Source organism: Vombatus ursinus, unplaced genomic scaffold (assembly GCF_900497805.2).
Source record: "Vombatus ursinus unplaced genomic scaffold, bare-nosed wombat genome assembly UNPS02009205.1, whole genome shotgun sequence".
NCBI classification, from domain to species: domain Eukaryota; kingdom Metazoa; phylum Chordata; class Mammalia; order Diprotodontia; family Vombatidae; genus Vombatus; species Vombatus ursinus.
In genome coordinates this window covers 51,685,042-51,692,682 of record NW_020948983.1, presented here as the reverse complement: position 1 = coordinate 51,692,682, position 7,641 = coordinate 51,685,042, and the positions used below count along the sequence as shown (strand labels likewise).

Here is a 7,641-nt window from a genome sequence, read left to right as displayed (position 1 = left end):
GGGGGGCGGCGGTAAACATCCTTAGCATCACATTCTTTACTGGTGTGCAGATTTAAACACCATTCCAGACAGAGGCAAAAATCTTCCTACTGTTTTCTCAAGTGGACACAGGGATTGAGTATTGTTCACAATCTCTATCGTTAACCTACATGCCACCATTAACACCTCAGGGATGTCAAATCCCCATTTCTGTACAATAGTAACAGAGGCTGTCCCAGCATATCTTCTTTCCTGAGAGAAAAAGCAGCCAAAGGCACTCATCAGAGGATAAACCTAGTTCTCTCTAGGTCTTCTCTATTAATCAACTGATCATCAAGTATTTTCTGAATGACAACTATGTGCTCAGAACTCTGCAAGACACTACAAGAACAATAAAAGATCATAGAATTACAGGATACTTAGAGATAATTTAGTCTAATCCCTTTGTGGTACAGGTGGGGAAGCTGAGACCCAGAATGGTGGAGCCACAGATGAGCCACTGCTGAATGTTTAGTGGGTGGGGAGAGTGAAAGATATGCTTAAATTCTTGTAAGAAGAACTGAAAAGTCAAGTATTTGGAAGTAAAACTGGGAACAGGGCTGGAGCTCAGATTCGATGCTGGAGTTACCAGCTAAACAGACACTGAAGCAATTTAATAAATGTTCTTTGATTATGAGGAAGTGAAGCAATAAAGGTCAACCCTCATCCTGATGGTTGCTCTTCCTTGTGCTGTGGCAATAAGACACATCGGCCAACTGTGGACTAATACTGGAGGGGGAAAAAAAAAAGACAGAAAGTATTCAATGTGATACATTGAAAGGAGGGCTGGATTTAGAATATGAGGACCTGAGTTCAAATCCTATCTCAGTCAGTTAATACTTTTGTGACTTTGGTCAAGTTACTTAAGCTCTCCACAATTACCAAATGAGGAGTCTGAACTAGATAATCTCTCTGGGTCCGTTTCACCTCTGAATCTTTGATTCTATGAGTAAGAAAACAATTGAAGCTATCATCTCTTTACTCTTACTATCTTCAGTGCAAGATGATAATCCTTACATGACCAGCAATAAGGTTTTTCTAGGAGTTACCCTTTACACTAAGGGAAATTACTTTACCAGATATTCAATCAATATGTACACAAAGAAAGAGTCCCAGCTCCTAGAAAGAAGCTCACTAGAAGACTTCCTAAGTGATCCTTGTAGAAAAAGAGGGCTCCAAAAAGCTCAGCCCTCTCTCCGTGCCTTTGAGAAGCATCTCTGGATGCTGCCAGTACATTATCTTCTGAGGACAAGGCAGTGACATTCAAGTTTTATTCTTCAACTTTCTCTTATGGTGGGTTTTCTGCTCAGGAAAGTGGAAAAGAGCAGGCGGTATTTACACTCCCCAGACCTTAACTTTTTCCAAAACATTTCTGGCAAGTTTTCCATCCCAGGAGGAATTAATATTTACTGATAACCTATCCACTTGATTTAGAAATAGAAAGGGTATCACCTCTGGAACTACAATTATGGAGGGTTTTTTTTTTTTTCTACAGAAATGTTTTGTCTAAATGGAGCTAGAACCTTAGGAAAGCAAAGGAAATACAAAGAATATTCACTTCTTATGCCGTCAAACTAACTGTTAAGAGGAAAACAAAACCATGGAACTGACACCAACTCTGAAAATCCACTGGACAATGAATGATAAATGAACCAGGATCCAAGTCATGACTCTGGATAACCCATACATAAAGGCTCTCACCACCAAAGCAGAAGGGAGCAGATGAGTTTTAAGATTCCTAACAGCTCAAAAAATCCAAGATTCTACTCTCTATTCAGTATGGCCTGTCCTTTCTCATCCAACTAGTCCTAAGTCAAAAGGGTAATCATTATTTAAAATGAGTTAAACTACATTGATATAGGAGAGATACATCTTAAACCTCTCTCTTTGGTCAAGTTTTTGTGTTTTTTTAAAGAACTTCTGCCTTTTGAAACTTTTTGAGTGATTTTTTTTTTTTAATGGAAAAGTTACTGATGGATCTCAAATTCCTTAACCATGTTTCATCTTTAGGTAAAACACCTGGTTATACCCTCTATTTATTCTAAGTATCTTAAATGGTTCGAATTGGTTTGTGTTTTGACTAGTTTTCACTAGTTCCCTTATTAGATATAAAATTAATAGGATCACAAAGTTCTAGAGTAAAGTACCATAATTAAAAAGGCACCAGCTGGATAAGTTAGGCTATAATTCTGACTATGTTTACTACAGCTTCCTTCTTGTCTTGAAAATTGCTACGCCCAATAAAAAATTAGTCTGAAAAACCTCACTTCTTTTTTCTTCTCTTCCTCTAAGGGACGTCCAAACACCCAAAGTTTTTACAAAAATATCATGCTGCAAGACCTCTGGAAAGAATATCACAGGTCACAAAGTCCTAGATTATTTCCTAATATTCTTGACAAAGAAAAAAAACCCCAAAACATTAGGATGTCTTGAGTTTCACAATATGCAAAGAACAGTTTTCAAATGTTTTGAGGTCAAAGAACCTTGCTCAAGCTGTAATACTATATTACAAATATGTAAAGTTAACATATTAAAAAAAAAACAAAATTAATTTATGACAGCCAAACCTGCATTCTAAAAAGCAACAAGACAAAGAAATTATTTAAGGAGTAAAGTTAAGAGGATAAGAATTATGCTTCTGAGGTGAGGAGAGAGCTAGATCCAACTTTGGACACTTGATGTGTGGCCGTGGGCACGTCATTTGTCCTTTCTGGGTCTCAGTTTCCTTATCTGTAATTGGAGAATAACAATCCCTATAGTACACACCTCAAAGGGTTATTGTGGAGATTATGGGAGAAAAGTAAGCAAAATGCAAATCTTAAAGTGCTATATAATTATCCATTATTACAAAAATAAAATTTTCTTTTGATTTTGCTCCTAATCTTGTTCACAGTGAAAAAAAAAAAAGATTAAAATAAAATTTACACCTGTAGTGGCAAAATTCCTATTGTTTGTTTTCTGACATAGTCCCCAGGAATAAATGGTATAGTCCCTAGGAATAACCTGAAGGTGAACATGTAATTTGTAGACAGAAGAGAAAGGAACTACATTTTAGGGGGGAAGTACTCAGAAACTTGAAATATATAGGGGGAAAGAAAACCCCCTACACACAAAGAATAATTTTCCCAAAAAGACCTAACTACATTTTCAAAATACCTCTATTAAACAAAAAAGGTTTCCCTAGAACTTAGTCTGAAAAATTCCAGAACAGAAAAAATTCAAAGTCCATCTCTTAGCCACCAAACAAAAGACCAATGTAATCTAAGTCTATACACCTGTTCTGATGCTGTAATAACTTTTTCATTATAGAAAACGTCAAAAATAGTCACTACTTTCTTCCAAGACAGAAAAAAACAATTTCAATTTTAAGAATAAGGGCAAATTTTCACCGCAAATTTAATTGAGAAGGGTCTGCAAAAAGTAAGAAGGTAAGGCAGCCATATAGTTCAGGTACAATTAAGCAGCCTAAAGCTTCAGGGTGCCAAGTGTCTCTATAATTGGCAAGATTTTAAAAGATGGAAGATTCCATCGCCATATTAGATTCACTTCAAAGCTAGTCTGTGCTAGATGTATAAAGAAATACAATGAAAAGTCCTCAGGTATAGACGCTTGCACGCTGTAACTCAAAGAAAAAGGGGGGGGGTAAGAGAAAGGAAATATTAGCATTCAGGAAAGCAACTGCCTTCTTTCCCTCCCTCAGTCCCCATGGTTTTGCACATATGCCTGTTTAGAAAGTTAGATCATCAGGCATTCTCATAGATTAGATTATTTTGTAAATTCAATGGTAATCAGGGTTAGGTTAGCTGGCAACTGATTAAATAAACTGAATTTTCTATACCTAATGAGCTCCAACTTGGGCAGCTTAAACCTTAGCACTACAGCACAGCTCCCAAAAGGTTTCTCTTTCTCCGGCTTTATGATGCCGGCCAGTTTAAAGACCCAAAGTGCACATACAGAACTGCAATATTATGGCAGTATTTCAACAAGATGCAAAATACAAAGTCTGGCACACCCTTGCATGCAAACACATTACAGAGATTTTGTAGTTCCCACAGTCCCTGGGACTCTCTTTTTCCTTCTTCCACCATAAAATAAGGACAAGATTTACTTAAAAACCAGAATTATCTCCTTTACCCCACCCCCTTATCCAGGGAAAAATAAATCACAATCCAGCAAGTAACAAAAAATGAGAATATGCAGTATTACTACATTATTGAAAAAGGATGCAATTCAGCAGGTCACCGTATTGGAGAAACTGAGCCTTCCTAGGATGGTTTATGACGGCAGTTCTTGTTTGAATGCTTAATTTCGTAACCTTGTGAGGCTGTTGGTGCAAGACTGATCATCTCCATTTTACGGAGGAGGAAACTGAGGCTCTAAGCAAGTTATGTGACTAGCTAGCCTCCAGTGTCAGTGATCCATCTTTTTCTATAATCAGATGCTACCTCTCGAGAAATCATCTCCTGTGGGAAATTCGAAACATTCTTCCTTTGGAGTTAACCTCTGCTCTCACTTTTTTCCAGGACCAAAAGAAAAGCTGTTTCCTCAACTATGTCAACTTCCTCCTTGACCATGTCAACACCTCCGGTCACTCACGTACACCTCTAGGAATAATCGGATTCGTTTTCACCAAAAGGCCCTCCCTGGTAAACTCTCTTTTTCCCATGAAAAATGACACCACCACTCGATCTCCTCCTCCTCCTCTCTCCCCATTTGTCACGGGGGACTCCCAAGTTTCCCCAAAGCTTCACCTGCCTGCCAAACCTTCACCTAGCGAAGCCCCAACTTATGGTCCCCCCCCCTTTTCTGCGCCTCCAGGAGCCGAAATGCAAGTCCAGGGAGTTGGCCCCGCAGGGCTGGAGAGGTTTGGGGGCGGCAGCCCGCTCTGGGCAGCTCGCGAGGAGGCTGGAAGTGCCTACTAAGTAGGGGACGCGGCTCCAGGGAGGGCACCGGGGACGAACTGCCCAAGAACAGCGTTCCCTTCCCCCGCCTTTCTCCTTCTCCGCCCTCACCCACCAGCCACGGTCTCTTGCAGCCACGCGAAACCCAGGAGGTCCCGGCAGCCGGGACTCCCCACTCCTTTACTCCCCCTGGATTTAGCAGTCACTACCCCGCAGGGCAGCGAGAGATTCCAGGGCGCTCCGCTCTAGGCAGCGGCAGAAAAAAATCGGGAACACGATTTCTTTCCCCACTCCTTTCGACATGCTGCATAAAGCACCCACCTCTGCTCCCCGCATCTCCCGAGCGCGGGGCTGGGGTGCCCCAACAGCCAAGTACCAGTAGTCAGCCTCAGGGCTGGATGGGCGTGTTCCCCTCCTCCAGGAGCCGGTACCTTCGGATTTCAGTGGGGAGGGGGAGAGGGAAGGTCGCAGCGGGGCGGGGCGGGTATCCAGCAACTGGACCCGGCTGCTTCCCTCCTACCCTCCCCCTTCTCTCCGGTGGGACCCTGGTCCAGTCCGGAACACCTGGGGTCCCTTGCCTGGGGAGACGTATCCGGTTCATGCATGCTTTTGCAATGTGCTGCAGCCCGCGTCGCCCCCAGTCGCTAGCCCTTGCAGGGACACCCGTACCGATCCCCGCGCCCTATCCTCTCCCACCTCCACACACAAAGTTTCCCAGCCAATACAGCTCGCTCCCTCCCCCGCGTGTAACGAAAGCGGTGCTGAAGACTCTCAGGGTTGCTAACCAGTTCCAGAAACTGTTCTCCATACACATCCACACACACACACACACACACGCGCGCCCGTTCCCCCCCACCCCCCCACCAAGACCCACTGAAAATATGGCGCCCTCAAACGTCTTCACACAGTCTTATCAAGGATCCCAAAATGCGTGCCTTCAATCCCCCTAGTTCCCACAAAACGCGGGGCGCGAAATTTCAGCTCAGACAGAGAAGAAATGGGACGAGAGAAGACAGGAGGGAGTGGGTTCTCCCTGATAGAGCCTCTCAGCGTAAACCAAGGGCAAAATGAGCAAATGGCACTTAATCCATGTCCTTTCCCTGGATCTCAACGCCTTGGCTTTACCCAGTTCCTTTAGCAGCCAGAAATTTGTTAGTGACGAAATTACAAAGTAAAAGGGCGAATGAGAGAGAGGCGATTAACCTGCCCAGAAGCTTTCAAGCCCTGAATCCAACGAAAGGTCGGTGAGATTAAGACGGATATATTCCGTATCTGATGCGGCTGCTTGCTACTTGTTTGCAAAGTAGCGCTGGAGTGGGGATGGGTTGTGCTGGAATGAAGCTAATCAACCAGCCAGTCTAACTCTCCCTGGCTTCAGGCGGCGGCAGCATGAGTCGCTGGAAACCGGGAACCCGAGGGGGTCATTCTCGCCTCTGGGACTGATTTTAAAACCCAATCACCGGAAACCAACCCAGAAGCCGAGGAAGAGACCCTCCTCTACAAGCAGCTAGGAGCCCACTCCTAAGTCCCAGCTCTAAAGAGATATGCAACTGCAAACCGTGGACTCTAGATTGAGTGCAATGAAACATGCATATGCAAAAGACAGGTGCATTATTTTCATTTTTTAAATCCTTTTTATTTCTGGGGGAAAAAAAAGCTGTCCCAGAATAGGGAGTCTAGATAGCTTTGCATTTTATTTCTGCACTGGCATCACTCACAAGATGGGGAGAGGGTGGGGAGAGACAGAAAAAAAAAAATCCAGATTTTTCTTCGTTGGAAAAGGAGGGGGGGAAAAAGACACGAGAAATTTCATGCAACGTGCATGCATCTGGAGGAAGAGGAAAACCCAAATGACCCGTGTGCCTTACCGGGGGATGCGCTTAGTGTTTCATTGCAGAGCGCCCGCCTGTGTGTGTGCAGTTGGCGTGCCCCCCGGTGCGCCTGCAGTCCGCTCTGCTCCTGCAGCCGCCGCCGCCGCCGCCGCCGGCTCCAAGCACCGAACAACAGCCGAGAGGGAGAGAGAGCGCGAGCGCGAGCGCGAGGACAGGAGAGGAGAGGAGAGGAGCGCGAGCCCGGAGCCCCCAGCACCGGGAGAGCAGGAAGCGCGTCATCACTCTGGGACGGCTCGGCCTTTTTTTTTTTTTTTTCTTCTCCATCCCAAACTGCGCCGTGTTCCCCCACCCCACGGCTCGGCTTGGGGCTCGCCTTGGTGCTGTCCCCAAGGCCCGGCCCGGAACCCTCCTAGCCGTAGCCCTCGCCCTCGCTGCGGCTGCAGCCGAGACAGGGACACGGCGAGGGGAGGCAGGAGAAGGAGCTGTCCTCGCCGCGGCCGCACTGACCTCCCCACCCGGCCGAGCGGACAGTGCCCACCCCCAGCCCCCGGCAAGCGGGGGGAGGGGCTGTGGCTCCCAGCAGCCCGGCATTATTTATTCTAATAAGATTAATTAAGGCAGTGAGGGAGGGGGGCGGAGCACAGTTGAGAGAGGACCTTTTCCCTACGGGAGAGGGACCGGTCAGTTCCTGCACGTGGATGGCCGGCGGGGATCCGAAATGCGTGAGCAGTTGCAGATGTTCGGCCTTCCCCAGAAGTGACCAGCCCTGGGGGCCAGCCGGAGGGCGTTTAGGCTTTTTTTTTTTTTAGCTCGATGGATAGAGTCCTTGACTTGGAGCCTTGGAAGACCAGGATTCAAGATAGTCCTCAGACACTTAGTAGTTGTGTGAC

General features: G+C 45.5%; 1 protein-coding gene across 1 annotated transcript in view; it reads right to left on the bottom strand.

Annotated features, from left to right (window-relative positions):
- TLN2 (talin 2) overlaps positions 1-6,845 on the bottom strand; it is a 579,984-nt gene extending 573,139 nt beyond the window's left edge. Inside the window, exon 1 of the mRNA XM_027851789.1 lies at positions 6,788-6,845. The gene's annotated coding sequence lies outside the window, so the exon portion shown is untranslated. The remainder of the gene's footprint in view (positions 1-6,787) is intronic.
- Between the last annotated feature and the right edge of the window lie 796 nt (positions 6,846-7,641).